Raw genomic sequence first — 21592 nt, 5'->3', positions numbered from 1 at the left:
AAGAACCTAGGGGCAGGACAGGAATAAAGACACCGATGTAGAGAATGGACCTGAGGACACGGGGAGGGGGAAGGGTAAGCTGGGATGAAGTGAGAGAGTGGCATGGACTTATATATACTACCAAATGTAAAATAGCTAGCTAGTGGGAAGCAGCCACATAGCACAGGGAGATCAGCTCGGTGCTTTGTGACCACCTAGAGGGGTGGGGTAGGGAGGGTGGGAGGGAGACGCAAGAGGGAGGGGATATGGGGATATATGTATATGTATAGCTGATTCACTTTGTTATACAGCAGAAGCACATTGTAAAGCAATTATACTCCAATAAAGATGTTAAAAAAAATAATAATAAATAAATACAAGCATTCAAGCGACTGTTTCCCTTTCAGAGACATCACCAATGGAAGCTCTATACTTTTGTGCTGGTGCTGCCATTGCTCTTGGCATCTCTAGGGTTCCTACTTCGAAAGGCTTTAGGTTGTATAAACTCTAGTATGGGCTTATAAGATGTGATGTTAGCTTGAGATTTTTAAAAACCTTCCTTTTCATCCTTGCGTCTTAGCGTTGGAGGCCTGGTGATACCTGATCTTCGTAACAGAGTAATTCATGTTGGTAGGTGTCACTTAAGCCACTGGAGATCGCTTTGTACCTTCCAGACGGAAACAATGTATTTGTCTTAGATTGGGTGTGGGTATTTTATTTGGGAGGTGAGCTCAGGAAGAAGGGTTGAGGCAACAGAAGGAGAGAGAAACAGGGGAAGGAGGAAATGCCACGAGAAGAATGAATTATTGAGGTCTGTAATGTAGGAAACTGGGGGCTGGATTCCATCAGGACCTCTAAGAGACATGGGATGCCTCCTAGAACTGTCTGCTGGGAACACAAGAGGCTGGGGTTTTATTCTCCACTAGTTGAGTTGAGCATTTGTCCCCAGTGCAGTTATCTCCCCCACATTTCTGGACTTTGCTTCCAGGCTGAGCAGGTTCCCAGGCCTTTCCAAAGGCCTTGAGGCAGAAAAAATGGAGAGATGTATGCTGCGTGTTTGAGATGAGACACAATTGCAGGGTGAGTCCGAACTCACACAGGCCGATGCATCACTGCTGGGGCCAATACCAGAGTTGCTCCGGGGAGCTGGTACTTGGGGCACCAAAAACATCTGCTAATGGCGTGCAAAGAGCCTGATCCTTTATAACCATCTAAATGGCCAACGTTAAAAAAGTGAATGTATCAAATGCCGATGAAGATGTAGGGAGAGGGACGATCCCAGGCACAGCTGATGGGTGTGTAAACTGCAGCAGCTTTTCTGAAAAGGAATCTGATTTGGTTTAGTGCAATTTAATTGGCATATGCGCTGTGACACCCCCCGCCCCAAGTATAGAGCCCAGAGGAACGGTCCCATGCCCAGGTCCAGAAGGACATCGTTATAAGGACGCTCACTATTGAGTTGTTGTTGGGGACAGCTTGGAGGAGAGTTGGACACAACCTGGGTGTCCATCCTTAGGGGAATGGATAAGAAAAGAAAGGTGGATGGACATTGTGAAATACCATGTGGCAGGAAGAAGCAATGCACAAAATCCATATACAGCAAGAGCAATAGCTCTCCATGACATTGTGTGGAGTGAAGAAAGATAAGAAAGTGAGTGAGGTTTATGGCACAATACTGGTCATGGAAACTCAAAACCCACTCAACAAAAAACGCATTGCCTGTTTTACACGGCTATGCGCATATATAAAGACGCACAGCAAGCACATACCACAGAGGGGACGCCTGTAGCGGGAAGGGAATGAAAGTGAGGATTGGAGACGATGGTGGGGAGAGAAAGAGGGAATAAGACACAAGCAGGGTCTTACTCGGTCCAGGTTTCATTACGTGCTAGGAGCCGATTAACCAGCTCCCTGGACCTGAAGGTCTAAATAGATTTTTTTAAAGTAAATAAAGTGCCTGGAGCACAGTAGGTGTTCAATAAACGGTCCCTAAGAATGTGGCTGCAGGGCCAATTGAGCAATTTTCCAGAAAGACGAAAGCCTGACATCTCCTCTAGAAACTAGAAGGCAAAAAAGAAATGGCTCTCTCCACCCCATGCCTCATATCTGGGGTGAGAGGCTAATCCCCAAAGGGGTCTGTCAGTTTGGATGGAAAAAAACCACATATTTATTTTCACCCACCTCTGGCGGCAGTTTAGCAAGTGCACAGTTATGTTCGGAGTATCTATGAGTTTATCACCAAGAGAAATCATAGATATTTTTATATCATGTTATATCGTTGTTGCAGGTATCTTGAAATATGCTCGGCACGACTTGGAAATTATGGTTGTTATTAGACCTGCCACTAGATCATATTTAATGCATTAATAAATGTGCATTTATCACACATCTGGGTTTTTAATATTTTTATAACTGCATTTCAGCATAATTGGCTTCCTTTTTGATTTTTCTGTATTTTATTTTATGTACTTAATCTGCTTTCTGAGAAAAGCTCTGTAGGCTTCCCCAGATGTCAGAGGGGCCCCTAGCATCGCAAAGGGTAAGACCCTGTCAATAGGCTTTATCATTGCCTCCTTAAGTCAGAAGATTTGTGAGAAAATTCACACTTAGGACTTTCCGTTGTCCCACTGTCAGTGGACAAGAATGAGTTAAATGGTGGCCCCAGCTGTGTGGTGTCACCCAGCTGGTTTCTGCCTCTCAGGCCTGCAGGGACAGGGAAGGACAGAGCAAAGGGGAGAAGGGCAGAGGGAAGGAAAAAGGAAAAAGAAAGCGATTGGGAGATAATTTACCCAGCTCCTTCTCAGCACTGAATTGGACTTTATTTTTAATAAAATTATTATTAAATAGAAATGGCATGCAAATGATTTTGCATTTAGGTGATTTTCAGAGACACAGTCCCAGTAATTACTTGTGCTGGGGAAGGCCGAAATGTTCTATTCTTCCAAATGTATTTGAACCAGCATCTCTAATTCCAGGCATAGCCTTTTTCTGGACCTCAGAGAGGTGTAGACAGTCTCTTCTGTCTTCTTCCTCTTGCCTGCCTGGAACCAACAGGTGCCCTTAATATGGCCCAGAGTTCTCGAAGTTGTCATAGGGTACCTCACTCTGCATGGAGAAACATCCCACGCCCGTCGTCATAATGTTTGCATCAGAAGGCACCCCAGAGAGAGGCGCTCTCTTCTTTGTACAGATCACAGCTATTCAGACCTGGGCTAAGTTGAGGTTCTCCCCAAGGCAGACCCTGCCTACAGGATTCAAGCACAGCTAGCTTATTTGGGAAGCGCAGGAAACCCTGGTGGAGACACGGGGCAACAAGACAGGGAAGGGAGGGCAACCAGTAATGAGTACGTTATTAATCCAGCTACTACAGTGGGCAACTGGATCTCAGTATCCTGGAGACACTCTGGGAAAGATGTAGAACATGCATGTCAGCGTTATCCCACCCAGTGGGGCAAGGGAGCCGGGGCATTTATACTCCAACTCCCAACTCGCATTGGTTGAGGGCTGCTCCCAGGGGGTGATACTTCTCAGCTCTTCCAGTTTGTACAGACGACGTGACCTTTAGAGGACTTCTCTGGTGGTCCAGTGGTTAGGGCTCCGTGCTCTCGTTGCCGAGGGCTCGGGTTCGATCCCTGGTCGGGCAGCTAAGATCCCACAAGCCATGCAATGTGACAAAAAAAAAAAAAAAAAAAAAAAAAAAAAACGGAAAAAACTTAGGCACAGAGCTGCAGACATTGTTCTTGGGTGTGAAGAGAACCCACGGAATCGGGGAGGTGGGTGGGGAGATGGTGGGGCACTGATGGTACCTGCTGCAGGCCCAGTGCTTGCAAGCCATCTGCTGCTCCTCCAGGTAACAGTCTCGTCATCTCCACACCTCAGCTTCCCCGTCTCTACAAGAGGCAAGGGCTCTCCAAAGGTTGCAAACTGGAGGCCTGGAAACCAAATGAGTTTCTTGGGTGTGTTTGGTTTGGCTCATATGGCTTTTACAAATTTTTTTGATAATTGAACCAACTTGAAATGAGGAGGCTTCGTATGAAAACATGACTGACTTTTTATTCTCTCCAGAAAAATCTATTGGCAACATCAGACCCCAAACTCAATGACCCCCAATACCATATGGCTCTGGGAACCTAGACTTTTTTCTACCCAAAGTCAAACGGTTTAAGGGAAAACTTTTGCAGCTTTCCTGCAAAGTCTCTCCTATCCCCTTTTTTGTTAACATTTTTTTTTTCTGGCCGCACCGCTCGGCTTCGCTTGCGGGATCTTTGTTCCCTGACCAGGGATCAAACCCGTCTCCCCTGCAGTGGAAGCGCGGAGTCCTAACCACTGTATTGCCAGGGAATTCCCTCCTATCCCCTTTTTTGAAAGTGTTTTTCGTTTGTTTTGTTTGTAAAGGAAAATGCAACTCTCTGCCTCTTTACAGAGTTGGGTGGTGGTGGGGGGGGAATTGGGTTAAAGCCCCAGGTAGCCTCAGCCCACTCTGCAAGGGTTGAGAGCCAGGATGTTTGAGCATCAGCTGGCAGGCTGGCTGCTCGCAGGGGAGGCCCTGCCATCTGTTCCCAGAGACGGCGAGGGAGCCATCTTCCTCACTCTGCACCTGCCCCCAAACTCAGGCCCAGGGACATCTTACAACCCAAGAACAGCTCTGGTCTGGGCCGAATATAGGACCCCAAATGCCTCCATTCTTTGCCACATTCTCCTTCGGCTCCCCGTGTATGAGATGAATCAGCTGCCTCCAGCTCAAAGCATCTCTCCTCGGATGCTGGGTTCTAGCCAACCCCCAGAGGCCACCAACTGTGCCCGTCAGCAGAAGTGCAAGTCGAGGGCTCTCATCCCGTCACTGCTCTGCCCTGGGAGCCGGCGGTTGATGACACGGGCTGGCCCCTGATTGCCAATCTAGATGACACTTTCAAACATCCCATCCCCGGCGATGCCCTCAAATGCAGCTGTGATTAGTCTAGTCTCCGAAGCCTCCGAGAAAAACCTCAGTTACCGAATAATAATGGGAAAGCCGGTCTAAAAGGGTGGTAAGTCTGAATCCGAGGGTCTTTTTGAATGAAGTGAAATTTTATTCATTCCACGTGCATGAAATAAGGGCTAACGGGATGGTCAAGGAGCAGCTGTGGCTTAATGAATGGATAAGAATCATCAGTGGGGTCACTTTTTTTAAAGAACAGAAATGGGTGTGATGAAAATGATTTTTGCGTCCTTAGAAGCAATTGGAATTCTTGACTGAGGTGGCAGTTGCCTTTCCAAACGTGATTGAGAGCGTGGCTCTGGTACCAGACTGCTTGTGTGTCAAATTCGGGCTGTGTGACCTTGGGCAAGTCTTAACCTCTCTGTGCCTCAAGATCATCAGCTGTAAAATGGGAGAATAATAAGGCCTTCCTCACAGGGTTGCTTTGAAGATGAAATGAAACATCCATATAAAGCACTCCAGCCCCTTCTTCAGAGTCAGGACTCAGTAAATGTTATATATTATTGTTGTATTACTTTTTTTAATTAATTACTTTAGCTATTTATTTTTGGCTGCATTGGGTCTTCGTTGCCACGTGCGGGCTTTCTTTAGTTGCGGCAAGTGGGGGCTACTCTTCGTTGTGGAGCACAGGCTCTAGGCGTGCAGGCTTCAGTAGTTGTGGCACGTGGGCTCAGTAGTTGTGGCTCGCGGGCCCTAGAGCGCAGGCTCGGTAGTTGTGGCGCACGGGCTTAGCTGCTCCGCGGCATCTTCCTGGATCAGGGCTCGAACCCGTGTCCCCTGCATTAGCAGGCAGATTCTTAACCACTGCACCACCAGGGAAGCCCTTATTGTTGTATTATTATGAATGATTTATTTTTCAAGGATAGTGCCAAGATTAACATCAGTTCTGGTTCTCCGTGACAAAAAAAAAAATCCAAATTTCTCAATAGTGGGGTCTGAATGGTTGACCTCTTACCAGCATCTTTCTTTCCCCCTGGCCCTTGTCGCAGCAAATCTGATCAGCAACGCAGGGGGTGTGCTTTCATTGACAAAAGCCCGCTGTGGGGCTGGCAGCAGAGCCCAGTGTCGGCGGCTGGCATGGGTGGAGCAGGGCTTCCGTGCAGCGCCCACGGGCCCTGAGAGCTTGTGTATTCAGCTGGCCTCCCTGCTCATGCGCAGGTGGAGGTGAAACATCAGAATCCAATTTTTTGTCACCTTGTGAAATTATGAGCCTCCACTTCCGTTGTGCTGGCATCATCAGAGCACAGTGGACACGTGGGGTGATGGCTGTTGCTGGGTTACTCCTTGTAAGTTCAAACAGTTCCACTTGCTGAATGACAACAGATAGCCGTGACCTGGGTAAATTCAACCGATGCTTCCTGCCTAGGTAGGCTTTGACAAGATGCCGTACATCTGCTTCTGATGAAGGACGTGCCTCACTCAGTAAAGCAGGAAATAAAAACGCAGCCCTACCTTGCCAGTTGGTTTTCCTCCCTCCTCCCTCCCTCCTCCCTCCCTCTTCCTCCCTCCTCCCTCCCTCCTCCCTCCCTCCTTCCCTCCCTCCCTCCTTCCCTCCCTCCCTCCCTCCTTCCCTCCCTCCTCCCTCCCTCCCTCCCTCCTTCCCTCCCTCCTCCCTCCCTCCCTCCCTCCTTCCCTCCCCCCTCCCTCCCTCCCTCCTTCCCTCCCTCCTCCCTCCCTCCCTCCCTTCCTTCCTTCCTTCTTTCCTGCCTCTCTCCCTCTCTTCCCCCCCTTCCTTCTCTCTCTTCTCTCCTTTCTTCTTTCCTATCTATTTTTCTTTCTTGATCTTCTCTGTCATTTTCTTTTCCTAAGAGGAGAGACACCAGTGCTGAACTCTGTGTTCTGGGCGCCAGGACCTGCTCTCCGTGTGTACACAGTCTGAGTCCTGTGTCCAAACATAAGACAGAAATGCGATCAGGGCCCGGTAGAGGAAGGGATTTGACAGGCCTTCTGTATCCCAAATCTCCAAGATGCAAAGGTAAAGTCAGGCTCTTTTCTTAAAAGTTACATTTCACATTTGAATTGCCTCACGTGGAGGCCCTCTGAGCCCAGGCAGTCCGCTTCGCAGCCCTCCCGGCTCGCTGAGGCTATGATCTCCCACGGAGCGCCTCCCTCCTCCCTCCAGCTCCAGGAGACCTGGGGCCACAACAACGACAAATACAAAGGAGCTGAACAATAAGTGGGTCTGCGGCGCTGAATCTCGTGTTAGCCCCTCACGCTTGTTCCAGCTACTGTCTGTGGGTAACAAACCACTCTAAGACTTGGTGGCTTAAAACAATTGTGACTGTCTCCTGGGTTCTGTGAGCTGACTGGACTCAGCTCGATGGCTTTCACTTGGGGTCCCTCAAGCTGTCACAGCCAGCTAGTGGCTGGGGCTGAAATCTTCCAGAGGCTCAGCTGGGCTGGACATCCAAGATGGTGCCCTCACGGGGCTGGTGGTTGACAAGAGCTCAGGGAAAACTGTCCACCCGAGCACCTACCGGTGACCTCTCCCTGTGGCTTGGGATTCTCTCAGCATCGTGACTGAGCTCCAAGGCTGTCCTGAGAGGGAGCGAGAGAAGCTGAACATTCCAAAAGCAAGCATTCCAGGAGAAGCATTTCAAAGGAATCAAGCGGAAGCTGTGTGGCCTTTGATAACCCAGCCTAGAAGTCGTACAGTATGATTTTCTCGGTAATCAATTGGTCAGAGCAGTCACAGAGCCCACCCAGGTTCAAGGGCGGAGGACATAGACCCCACGTCTCAAAGGAAGAATTTGGGGGACATATTTAAAAACTGCTACAGCATTCAATACAACAACTCTGCTCACTTTCTTCAACTTAAAGGTTCTGATGGTGCTGAAGTCTTCAACACCAGCCTATCTCTTTGTTACTGATGCCTAAAGCATCTGGAGGGGAGCGTGGAGGACTCGAAGGGAGGAATGAATGCTAGATTTTATTTCTTATCTTTTACTTGTCTCTTTAGGGCACAGGTGACAAACCCGAAGTCTCCAATATAAGCATAGCCTGAAGCGGGTTTAAAAAATTGATCCAATAATTTGAAGGTTGGAGATTTCCCATAAAACTCTGAATTTTCTGCATCTCTTATGAGATCTGAGCTGAATGGTGGCTGCCCCCTTTAGACAAGGCTGTTGTACACCGTTAGCCACAGTCCCTACCCCTTTCTATTGCCGCAATACTAAGAATGGATATCAGTACCCATCCATCTACATGGCTGCACTGTTTCTATCTCCTTGCTTTTGCTTTTGCTTTAGTTAGAAAAAACAATTTATCGTGGTACCATGTCTTTATCCAAAGTGAAAATACAACACTAGACCGGGAGGGCTATACATCCAACACAAATGGGAAAAGGCGTTTTTAACGGGCATAAGAAAATGTTCTATGTTATTTTTCATATACACCAAAGCGGATTATGTTGATTTTTCTCACACCCCTCCCTCTCTCCCTCCTTCCTTTCCTCTCTTTCTCTTTCCTGCTCTCTCCTCTTCCCTCCTTTCTTCCCTCCCTCCTCCCCTCTCCCCCCCTTTCCTCTCCCTTTCTCTCCCTCTTTTTCTTTCAATACTCAGCAGGAGAGGTGATCAATTCTTGTTAACTACACTGAATTGATTTCATTTTTAGTCTTTCGCTATTACTTGAGTTAAAATAATTTTTCTCTCTCCTGCTGTTTGTCTTTTACACGACAGCCAACCAAATAAACAGGTGGGACCTCAAAACACTATCTTTGGTATAATAGACACATCCAAAGGCCTCCCAGACGAGCCTAAAGTGGTCTCCCAAATGATGGAGGTGGTCTGCTCTCCCCCGGGAGAAGCCCCTTGCCAGTCTGGCCCTGGGCCTTTTCGGCTGTTTTTTTATGTTCCAGACCAGGAGAGGTAGCTACTCCAGACCAACCCCTCCGACTGTTCAAAGTGTGGCAAACTACGAGACAATGGACAAGTTGCTTCTTTTGACTGATGACTCTGTCATGTCCCCATTTGAGGTTCAATACTTGTCCACAGAGTCCAGCCCCCTTGGTCTGAGAGAGGCCTGTTACCTCCCCATGCTTGGCTTGGGACTTTTCTGTTCCATCCACATTTTCTAGCTCTCTTTTGATTGATTCCGGAAGTCTGTTTTCCTCTCTCTCTCTCTCCCTCTCTCTCTCTCTCTCTCTCTCTCTCTCTCTCTCTCTCTCTCGCATGTGGGTCTGCATTTGCACGTGGGCACTCGTGTGTGTATTACTGATTGTGCGTGTGTATGCGATGAGTATGTCAGCCCATGTGTGCATATGTATATGTGTGTGTACATGTGCGCTCGTGCATCACAATAGATCACAGAGGCTTAAAGGGAGAGAGGGAAGGCGCAGGCTGCTGAAGGATGGGTTTGCAGGGATGTTGGGAACTCCACACAGGGCTGTCTCTACCAGGCTCCTCCCATAACTGAATGCCCGTGGCATCCGGCGCCATGAAAACCAGAGGTAAAGTCATTTCACGTGTCCACGTGCTCATCACTGGCTGAGGCTGGGTCATCGGAGAGGCATATCAGATTGTCCCCCGACCTATGGGCCCCCGCTACAGGGGGACCCCATGGCTAGATGTTTGCCCACAGTGCCCTCTCACCCCCACTCAAAGCCTCCCTAGACTCCACGCTAGAACCCTCATTCTGGGAAGTTCCTATTTTATGACATAAAGAATCCTAAAATCAAGAAGTTGACCAAGAAGGAAATGATTTGAATTTAAAGGTTTGGGGCAAAAGGACGCTAAATTCTCTGAGCTTCAATTACCTCCTTAGCGAAATGAGGATAATCATATCCCCTGCCTCCAAGAATTCAACGCATATGTAGCTGGTTGGAAGATGTGTATAAAACTAGCCTAGTACACGGACTGGAGTGCATGGGGTCCTAATGGGGAGCAGAGAATTTTCTCCAACACCTGCCTTTACACCTGTAACCATCGGCCTCCACCCCATCCCTTGATAGCTTTACCAGCTTCCAGAGCTTCCAGTAAACTTTGGGGATGAAATTGCCCAGTCTGACCTCTTCAGGCTCGGCCTCAGGTTTGGGGACCTGCCCTGAGAACGGGGAGGAGAATCCGCGCTTTCACTGTGCTGCCATCTCCCTACCGCTCTCTTTGCCTGTTTTGGAGTCTTCCTGCTTTCCTTCCTCGAAGCATTGGAGTCTGGGAGGAGGGAAGGGAGAAAAGCACACGTTTCATACGAGACTAGCCCACCCATAATCCCATCATTGGGCTCTCTCCAAGGAGGGACCCAAACGATGCCCTCTCAGGGGGCATATTTATGGGTGCTTGGGAGGCTCCCCACAAAGCCCTCAGCACCGCACTGTCCCTGACGAGCGTGGGTGGCACACCCTCTGGCTGTCCTTACATGGCACCCCCTCAATCCCTGCCCACCGTGGTTCATGCCATCACCTCTCACTGTGGCCCCGCTCCACCCAGCAAGCAGCTTACCTTCTGCAGGACTCACGTGATGCCCCAGAAGCTCACTCACCTTTGCCACACCAAGTCCTGGGAATGCGGTCGCGCCGCCCCATCCTGCCTTCTCTGCCGCACCTGCCATCGTGGGTGAAGATTCCAGCCGTCCTTCCTCCTTCTGGATTCTGCAGGCAGGAAGCAGGTGCTGGCCTCTGCTCTCAAAGCCCCCTCCTCCTAGGACCAAGTCAGGCTCTTGCAGGAATTCCAGGGCACTGGTGTTGACAGCCCACTAATCCCTGCAGCTCAGGATCACACCTCTGGCAGCTTCTCACGGCATAGGTGATATCGCTTCTCCTGAAGACCCCAACTTATGCTAGTGACAGGGGGTGTGGTGGGGAGTAGAACATGGGAAAGGCAGGAAAAATACCAAACTCTTCCTTCCAGATGAATCCCCTCCACACACACACACACACACACACACACACACACACACACACCTCTCACATTTCTAGGCAGCCTGCTTACATAGGCTGGCAGGCATGTGAGGGAGAGGTTTATGGGACAGTTCCTCACTCGTCCGCCTCTCTAGGGAGCCCAAATTTTGAGCCAAGGTTGAGTACAGTATAGGCTGGGAGACAGAGTGTTTAGATCTAGGCCCTGCCCCTTCTCAACTGTGTGTCTTTGGGCGAGTTACTTCACCTCTCTGTGCCTCCATTTCCACAATTGTGAATGAGGACCCTCCCTATAGGATTATTGTGAGGGTTAAATGAGTTACTATGGGAATAGGGCTTCATAGTTTCCTGGTACATATTAGGTGCTCAATATATGAAGCTACTGTGGGATTTTTCCCATCTAGTTACTATATGAAATGTTGAGCATTTAGTATGCAGTAAGTCCTCAATGAGTGTTAGCCTTTAGCCATGATGAAGAGGTTGAACATTTGGGGCTTAAAATGTGCATCTTGCAGCCCATTTAAACTCCCAGTCAAGGAGATCTGATCATGCCATTCTCCTTTTAATCTTTCAGTTACTCCCCTTATGGGGGACAAAAGTCTAACCTCCCTCTGGCCCACAGGCATGATACTCAACTACTTGTCACCTCCCGGGCGTGCCATGCTCACTCTTGCCATCATGCCTCTTTGCTCATGCTGTCCACCCTGACAGAAATGACTTTCCCCATCTTCTCCACCAAAGTAATCTTCATTTAGTGTGGCAGCCATGGGGGGGCCCTGCCCAGGCTTCCCTTCGGTGGAGAAGGTTCTAGAAGGAGTGCTCTTAGCTGACAGCCCCCAGCTGCTGTACCTTCAGGAGCCACAGCAGCTGAGACCACAGCCTCCCCCAGGCTGCCCCACCCAGTGACCGCAAGATGGGGACACCAGAGCCGGGCCGTTCTGCCGGACGTGGGACGTCTCTGATGGGCGGTCCTTGCTCCGGGGCTCCCCATCGGCCTGGTGCAGCCTTTCTCAGAGCTGCGCTGTGTCTGAGGCTCTTCCCACCCCATCCTCCTTCCTTTTCCCTCCTTTCTCAGGGATCAGACCTGTATCTTGGCCTGAAGGCTCTCCCACCTACTCCTGCCCCCTCCCCTTCGAGCCTGCACTTGGGCGTGTAATCCCATCTTGGTGTCTGCTTCTCCCAGGACCTGAACTGACATGCTTAGCCATCAAGGCTCAGCTCAAGCTTCACTTCTTGGAGGTACGAGGGACCCACCTTCTCCCCATGCTCCATGCCCTCTCTGGGCTCCCAGACTGCCTCGCAACCACCTCTGCTCTACTCATCCGTTTCCCGTCTGTGTCACCCAACGGCTGAGTTCCTCACCAGAAGGAAATTGTCCTATTAATCTCTGAATCCACAGTACATGGATATAAGATACCAGGTGCATAGTGGCCACTTAAGGTTTGTTGAACCTGTGAATATGGTGCTTGGAGAATGTAAGCGTGGTAGACATTCTTCAGAACGAAGAAAAGGAAAAAAAAAAAGATGTAAAGGGTAGTTTCCATATTGTTCATGAATTTCAAAAGCCTGAATCCTAGGGCCTGACCCTAATTCTAAAGTTTCATGACCCCAAATAGGTGTAATGCAGTCTTTTATTGCCAATCCTTTTTGCCTTTTAATGAAGACACATCTCTTATTTTATTGGGCAGGCCCAAAAGTTCATTTGAGTTTTTCCGTAAGATGTGCTCAAAAAACCCAAACGAACTTTTTGCCCAACCCGTAGGATGAAAATTGCTGAGAACATAGGACCTGCTTTAGAGCAATTTGGTCCCCAACTCTCCTGGAATTCACAGCACCACCAGTTTAAGCAAAGATTGCTTGATTTCAGAAAATGGAAGGCCCCAGAGCTAGCTAAATAAAGAGGCTTTAGGTAAGGAATCTGGGGTAGTTCAGAGGCCCCAGGGCACATAGCACAGGCAGTTCTTAGGAGAAATGGTAGCCAGGAGCTGGGAGGTTAGGAGCCGGGCTCAGGGCCTCCTAACCCACCAGGCCACACACTTCTGCCTGATAGGCCCTCCTTCAGAAGACCAGCTGTTCATCACTTCCCAGAGCAAGCATTCAACTGACGAGACCAGTTGAACTCCATGGGTCCCGATCCCAAGTACTGAGAAGGGGCCTAGCTTGGGCCAACTGTCCACGCCCACTGGCTGTCAGTTATGGTCCCAGGGTGTGGTCTCAGAGCCGCGAGCAGGGCTCGTGGGAGGACACTGGGAGAAACGGGGTGCGCTGACGCGGATGAGCCTCAGCCAGCCCTCATCCCCGCCTCGAATCCATGGAGCCGCCTGAAGAGGAAGAAAACCTTGTTTTCCTCCAGAGCCCGGAAGTTCATCACTACGCCCCACCCTCCCCCTAGACTTTAAAGTAATACTCAACAGCACTCTCTCCCTCACGTTCAGCAAAGCTGTGAGCTCTAAAAAAAAAATACTATATTTAACATCTTAGGGCAAATTTTTCTGTAATTCCCTCATAATACTCCGAATCATTCAAAGCCACTTTACTGTCAGAAAAGAAATATCTATGCACATACTTAGCTCATTTAAGCCAAATGCCTTTTTAACAACATTTCTCAATTAAATATTCAGCAGAGATAATATTAAGTCAGAAGCATTTCATCCACTTAAAAAAAAATCTGAGGTGAAAGAATCCAAAATGGGGAATATCAGAAATTAGAATGAAAGGACCACAGCATCTGACGCTGGTCCAAAGGGCAGACCACAAGTCAAAGCCACATCTCTCTGGATTCGTTGGCATTTAACTAGATGCAAAATGTCAGCACAGAAAATGGCTTGTTCAGTGCAAATATTAACAAGAGAGGAGTGTGTCAGTGTGGAAATGGAGCTTCAGCCGACCAGGGACTTTCTGACTCCCCCCCCATAAAGTCGCTCTGAAGCAACTAGGGAGCTTTCTTTTTGGTTAATTTTCACCCTCTTTGCTGGACGTAAAGCTGCAGGGCATTTGTTTCATGGGAGAAAGGGAAGGCTGATGCAGGAACCACTAGGAAAGATGGTATTGTTTGCCTGTAGTGAGGTCACTTTATCCTATCCTATTCTACTACCTTACCCTACCCTACCCTACGCTACCCTACCTTATCCTATCCTATCCTATCCTACCTTACCTTATCCTAACCCTATTGTACCCCACCCTACCCTACCTTATCCCAGCCTACCCTACCCTATCCTATCCTGCCCTATTCTACCCTTTCCTATCCTATTTTATGCTACGGGCTACACTAGCCTACTCTACCCCCTTCTATTCTATTCTGTTTCTTATGTACATATTCAGAGGAGACTGGCACTGAGCAACATTAATTTTATCAAGACCAGGAAGAAGGTAGAAGAATAAGAAAATATTTTCCTTTTTTCCCTCTTCACTGCACTAAGGAGGATCCCATGGTAGCTCAAAGCTGCACATCGCACTTTCTGTCCTCGCTCTCCACTGCGCAGTCTTCTCAGAAAGATGCAGTCTTCTCAGTAGGAACTGGCGCCTTCCCCAGCTCACGGCATTTGCCACCTTGCTCTGAAAAGGGAAGCTCGCGTGTGAGTCTGATCTGGTGACAGGTGGAAAGCTGAGAGCTGCTCTTTCAAATATAAAGAACCTTGATTCAAGGGCCATGGAGGAACAATGTCTGCCCGTCCCCTTCTGAGGGGGCGTTTTGGTGAATCCACCGCCAGCAGCCGTTAGATCCTCAGCTGGGCAGCCCCAGAAACCGGATGCTCTCGGCCCCCCGAGGACGGATCAGCTCACTCGTCCAGCTCAACAGAAACTTACATCTGCGACCCAGGATGGCTAACCAGAGTGATGCAGAGTGATGCCAGACGTTCCCTCCAGCCCAACGATCACATTCTCTGCTTATGAGCAAATGATACGGGCAGCCACATTAGTTGACTGTGGCTTGGTGTTGAGCACGAAGTCTGGCTTAATTGGAGCATTAAAAGAATTGTTGAAGCGATATTAGATGGTTCATTCACCAAGCTGCCGGTAACGCGGCTGAGCTAGCCTTGGAAAGCAGGTAGGAACAGAGGGCAGCTGGGGAGCCAGACCCAGGCCAGAGAGAACACCGGCCTGTCCTGCCAACAGATGACAGACACTCGACTCCTTCGCTCGCAGGTATCGGCTGGAAACTGGATGTTGCCACCACCGTGGCTGCTGCCAGAAAGAATTCTCACTGTCCCCTGCTCCAGATTCAAATCTGTGGCAGGTGGATCTGACTGGCCAAGCCTGCGTGCTCATGACCTCCCACTAGGAATGTAGGAAAGGCAAGTGTCTTAGCTTGGGTTTCCCCAGAGGAAAACTCCAAGATAAGGATTCAAGTGCAAGTAGTTTCCTTGGGAGCGATACCAGGAAGTACCAGTAGGGAAGTCAGGTGTTGAGATAGGAAAAGGGAGGGGCCTGCTCTGGGCCATTGGGGCTCATCCTTCTTGGGAACCTCAGGGCGGCAGTTAAGACCCTCTTGGAGTTGTCCCACCTGAGGGGTGAGGAAACTGGAGTTCTAATCCATCAATTCCCATCTGTCGTTGGTTGAGGGTGGCCTTAACCCCGTCCCCCAGGGGATGTTAATTTCTGCGCCCTTCCAGTGTGCCCTGTATGGAGAGTCACACGTGCTTCCGTTGGCATATACAGGGGCCATGACAGTGGGGGGGGCCCTGTCTCCCACCTAGATTCAGAGAAAGGGGTTCTGATGCCGGCAACTACAAATATGACAACGTTCTCTAATGCCTTTTACTTTATCTGCCAAACTCTCCTTTCTCCTCTGCTGCTGTCAAATTCTCCGCACCCCTAAAACCTGGTGGTTCCCGCAGGAGCGACCACTTTTTATCATGGTCACTGCACACTGTTAATTGGTCCAAAGTGGTACCTGACCCAAGAGAGGGCAAGTTAGAACTCTTCCCTGGAGTTTCCCAAACTAGAAAGGCATTGGTTTTTCCTTTCTTTTTTTAAAATAAATTTATCTATCTATCTATCTATCTATTTATTTATTTTTGGCTGCCTTGGGTCTTCGTTACTGCGAGCGGTCTTTCTCCAGTTGCCGTGAGCGGGGGCTACTCTTCGTTGCGGTGCACGGGCTTCTCATTGCGGTGGCTTCTCTTGTTGCAGAGCACAGGCTCTGGGTGCGCAGGCTTCAGTAGTTGTGGCACGTGGGCTCAGTAGTTGTGGCTCACGGGCTCTAGAGCGCAGGCTCAGTAGTTGTGGCCCATGGGCTTAGTGGCTACGTGGCATGTGGGATCTTCCGGGACCAGGGATCAAACCCATGTCCCCTGCATTGGCAGGCGGATTCTTAACCACTGTGCCTCCAGGGAAGTCCCTCTTATTTTTTCAAAAGCCAACTTAAGTCTGGAACTTGAGATGCAAAATTCAGAAGCTCTGAGTTCACAGACCTGAGCAAAAGAAGGCATCTCGGTGGCATTCAAGTGTCCAATATGGAGACCAAATGGTGTCCATTTTTCCTACCTCTTTACTTTCCTGAGATTCTGTGATCCAACTCATTGTCCTTTTTGCCTAAGCTTACAACCCAAAGAATCCTGATTAACATGGTGAGCGTAGAAATAGAAGGAGGGAGGGGGATGGTTACGGCAGGTAGAGCTTCCTGGGAAGCAGACCTCCCCCCGGAGGAGTGGGCACGTGACATGTCAGAAGTTTGTGGAGGAAAGCTCTCGGAGCGAACTCCGGTCGGGAGTGAAGGAAGCAAGATATAGGGCAGAGGAGGAACTGGGACTGCGATGCCCACAGCTGAGAGGTCTCGGCCACCTCCATGGGGGCTTGGGAGCTGAGGTGGCCTTTCAGAGTTGTCCCCGTTGGGGTGAAGACCTGGGCCTGTGTACCCCTAGATGATCAGCCATTGGATGCGGGAGACGGGGGCCGACCTGGGATGAGGCAGCTCCCTGCATCTGAGGCAATCCCTGCAGAGGCAGACAGGTGAGGCCTCCCTGCCGGCAGCTCTCTCAGCAGCTGGGGGAGCCAGCCCCGGGGTCCTGAAGGGGAACGTGGTGGCACATCCCAGCATCCACTACAGTGACTTTAAGGAACATCTCTCAGATAAGCCTGAACGAGGACTCCCGCCTAGCAGAGAGGACACCTTGCCGAGCTAGTCATAATCATGTACTGAAGGCTCTATGCTTAGAACTCGGCAAGCAACGTCTTCCTTTATCCCTCTCTGAGACGGGAATTGCATCCTTATTTTACAGATGGGGAAACTGGAGTTTGGAGAGTTAAGACTTGGTTCAAGATCACAGAGCTAAAGAGTGGCTGAGCCCAGTTTCAAAACACACCTCCCAAGTCCAGAGCAGGTGCCTTAGCCTCTGTGCCAGGGCTGGGACCCGGGTAGAGCCAGTGAGGCACCGACAGCACATCACCATCAAGTGCCCACCTTGCACTTCCATGACCCTGACAGTGAGTGCCTCTTTAAATTCGTCCCCTGGGTGCCTCGCTTGCCTCACCCAAGTCCCAGGGCCCTGCTCTCGGCTCTTGGGCAGAGGAAAGCCACATGCTCAAGGACCCTGAGCCACCCTGGAGTTGCTCAGTGGGCCCCACCAGCCTCTGCCTCCAGGTCTCATTTTTCTGGAAGGTCCCATGGCTAACCAGCCTCTTTTTTTCTTTTAGTGTTTTTTTCCGAACAGAGCATGCCCTTATGAACCTTAGGTTGGCATTTGGGAGCTCATTTGCTCTCCAGCTGGCCCATCACAGCCCCTGGGCGGGGCTTCACCCCATAGCTAACAAATCACACCTATTCTGTGCACGTTGTCCCAGTTTAACTGTGCGGGTAGCCCTACAGCCGCTATTTGGAGGTGTGGAGGCTTCACAACGGCCTCCGTATATGGACAGCCCCTGATAGTTACTTTTCTGCCTATAAAAAGTCCTCAGACCTCGCCGACACCCGCAACATACTGCATTGTAATTGTCACTGGCCTGCTCCTCTCCCCTCCAGGCTGGGTCCCTGCAGACCCAGTGGTGTACAGCAGCTTCCTCACCCAAGGACATGGTCTAAAGGGCTGTCGGTAGTTTAATGTCTTTCTGTACCATCAGTTCTGCACTTTGTACCAACTCAGCAAATTGGTCTGAACTCAGGCTACTGACAAGGACCTTGAAAATAATGTGGCTTCTGCAGGCTTAAGAAATGAAAGAATTTGAAAATGGTCCTAACAAATTCTGAGATCGTACCCTCTGCCATCCGGTGCCTCCAAGGACTTGGCCCAGGATGGACTACAGCAGAACATATGGGTTCCCTGCCTCTGGTGCCTCCATCTGAGGGCTCCAAACCTTCCTCAAAGTGCCAGCCTGGAGATGCTACAGCCCTCACCTGCCCCACCCCCTGTAGCTCTCCTTGCAGTAAGAAATCCCAAAGGCACACTATTTCAGGGCAGGCTTCCAACCCTAGAGGCGGCTGTGAGCTTGATGCAGTGAGGCAAGCAGGCTTTGGAATTAGAAGACTTGAGTGTGCCTCTGGCATAGCCATTGACGAACTGTGACTCAGCGTTTCCCAAAAAAGTTCCACGGAGTGCTAGGATTCTATGACATATTAAATAGGAACAGTGCATCAGGTAGCTATTGCCCTGATAACAATGCTGCATAACAAACACCCTCGAAACTCAGTGGCACACAATGATTAACATTTAGTTTTTACTCATGCATCTGCAGGTTGGCTGGGGCATCTCTGCTCCATGTGTCTCATTCTGAGGTCCACAATGGAAAGGCAGCAGTGCCCTGGGGAATATTCTTCTCACAGAGAATAAAGCACAGAAGAAAAATTTGCACAGAAACATGCAATGCCCCTTAAGGCCTACACTTGAAACTGGCACGCTGTCACCTCCACCCTCATTCCATTGGCCAAAGCAAGTCACATGGCCAAGCTTGTGACAAAGAAGCTTACTTGGGACATCAATGGGACACGGAAGTTTACTCTTTCCATGAAGCTTTAGACAGAGGGAGTGAATTTTTGTCATATAATAACTGAATCTACTACAAGATGCACAGGGAAAATGTTCTATGGTCAAATAAATTGGAGAAATTTTTTTTAATGAAAAAGAGGTGGATGTTAGAGATTAGGGAGGGGTGTCAATTAATTTTTTTAAAAAGTCAAGCAGTTCTCAGAGGCTTTCATGTATATGTCTGTTCTGAACCTCCAATTGGGAAGCATGGAATGTGATGTTTTCTAACATTTTTTCACCATGCCACTAGTGTTCCAAAGAACCCACCTTAGGAAAGTTTACTATAGATCACGGGCAAGTCACCTAACCTCCCTGAGCCCCAGGTATCCAGGATGTTTTAACAGGAATAATGATATCTACTTCGGAGGATGGTCTGGTAATCCCATGAGATAAGGTGTGTGTAGCATTGGACCACATGGCTGGGTGCGTGAAGGTGCCCATTCACTCATGAGTTCAGTCCTTCTAGAACCCCAGTTAGAAAGAGAGTTCCCGGGGCTTCCCTGGTGGCCCAGTGGTTGAGAATCTGCCTGCCAATGCAGGGGACACGGGTTCGAGCCCTGGTCTGGGAAGATCCCACATGCCGCGGAGCAACTGGGCCCGTGAGCCACAACTGCTGAGCCTGCGCGTCCGGAGCCTGTGCTCCGCAACAAGAGAGGCTGCGATAGCGAGAGGCCCGCGCACCGCAATGAAGAGTGGCCCCCGCTTGCCACAACTAGAGAAAGCCCTCGCACAGAAACGAAGACCCAACACAGCCAAATATTAATTAATTAATTAATTTAAAAAAAAAAAAAAAAAAAAAGAAAGAGCGTTCCCTAGCATGGGGCAGGCCAGATCCGGGCCACTGGCGATCCATGCACTGAACTGGGCAGGCACTGGGTGGTAGAACCAGCTGCAAAAAGGGGGAGAAAAGTCCCCTGAGTGCTGACAGTGGTGACATACAGCAGAGGCCTCACAGATGGGGGGTCTTAAGAGGCTACAGGGTCGTGATGGGGTGTGGGGTTCCGGGCCAGCAAGTTTTGAGAGACTCTAGGCAAACTGATGTGGCTACCAGTGGGCCGTGGTATTTCAGGGAAGGCTCCAGTGGGCTGCTGGCCTGGACTGACCCCTGATTCTGACCCCGAGAAAAGGCTAGGCCTTCAGGTCAGAAATCAGGAGCCCCAGTCACAGAGCGGAGAGCTATGGGGGCAAGAAGCCATGGACATCATTAGACACTGCCCCCCGCCAGGCTTGGAGCACCGTCTGCTTTCAGTCAGAACCCTGCCTTTTCCCTGTACCCTCTAAAAGTCTGTGTCCTTTTGCTCCTGTCTCATCCCTGCCCAAGCCAGTGGGAGGCCTGGTCCTCTTTGCCTTTCACCTTTCCAAAGCAGCACCGGCTCTTCCTGTGACCTCCACAAACAGTGAAACATCACGGTCATGAGCATAAGGCCATGAAGGCAGGAACAAAATTCACAGAAGATTTCCATTCTGCTCGGGTACGAGTAGGAAATTCTCTATGGAATGGCAGGCTTCTCCTCAGTGAGAAATGAAAACATGTGGTTTTCATTTCTCTGGGAAAAAAAAAAAAGACTCCAGGTGCTGTTCTCCAAAACCTCACCCCACCCCTGCCTTGGTAAGCTCCCAACTGCCCAACAAATATGAAAGACTGTTATACACACTGGCTTTTCTTCCATCGAAAACACCCAGATATTTGTCCTCTGCATCTCTCAGGGTTGCACCACATCCTTTCTTTGCCTGTGGCTGTGATGAACATTAGTTGAACAATATTTTCGGGTGGTTCAAGGATCCTTACCCTAACATCCCAGGTAACATGTCTCAGACGCTTACAGGGCTATGCCCCGGGTCTCAGTGTCTCTGAGCCACCAAGATGGCACAACGTCAACTCGGTGGGAGTTTTTGTTGTTGTGTTTTGGTTTAGACATTCTTTAAAGGAAACAGATACCACATCTTTTTCCTTTGGGGAAATAACTTGAGAGGGAAGTGAAATCCTGGGAATATGCAGATGCATCCTGAAAATGAAAACATATTGTGGAAAGAAAATTATAAGAGTAAGAGTGCCCTCAAAATATCTATTTGAAGGAAATATTGTTTGAATGGAAAAGCAAGATATCTGGGCAGGTAAGATCACCCAGTGCTGAGGAAGCAATAACTTGTTCTTTGGGGGATTACGTAAAATTTCTTATGAGCACAGCCTCTGCAGCGAGGTGGCCCACTGCGGTTAGGATCCCAGCTCTGCTACTTACCTGTCATGTGACTTTGAGCAAGTTACTTAATCTCTCTGTGCCTCAGTTTCCTCCTCTATCAAACGTGGATACTAATATACTGTACCACCTCATAGGGTTGTTATTAGAATTAAATGAGTCCAATTTGTACAGCTCTTGCTACAGTGTCTGGTACATGGTAAGCACCAAGCGTTCGTGAAATAAAACTCCAGGAAGAGGGCTGCCCTGAGAACATCATGGATGCCAACACCCAGGACACACTGGAAACATGGGAAGCGCTCATCTTTCTTCTCATTGTTTTGTCTTCACAGACCTCACCCCACCTCCCTTTTCTCCATGCCCTTATCTCCACACCAACGCCCTCTTATGCTGACTTTTATGTATTCCACTTCCTTCTTCGAAAAGGGAACATGAAAAAAGAAAGAAAATGTCATTCTAGGGACCACAGCAAGAGGTGTTGCATTTTAATGGCAGAGAAAATACAAAGTCAAAGAAATGAAACTCTAATTGTAGAATTTGTGGTTGCTGGTGAGAGGACTGCTTGGTGAGGCAGAGGTGGCAGGGCTGAGAAGGATGGGAGGGGAGGACAGAGGATCAACCTGAA

The sequence above is a fragment of the Delphinapterus leucas genome, chromosome X (genome assembly GCF_059928025.1).
Source record: "Delphinapterus leucas isolate spDelLeu-1000000601 "Yukka" chromosome X, BTC_Dleu_Yukka2, whole genome shotgun sequence".
Lineage (NCBI taxonomy): Eukaryota > Metazoa > Chordata > Mammalia > Artiodactyla > Monodontidae > Delphinapterus > Delphinapterus leucas.
The sequence above is the reverse complement of the archived record's forward strand: the minus strand, read 5'-3'. Positions refer to the sequence as shown.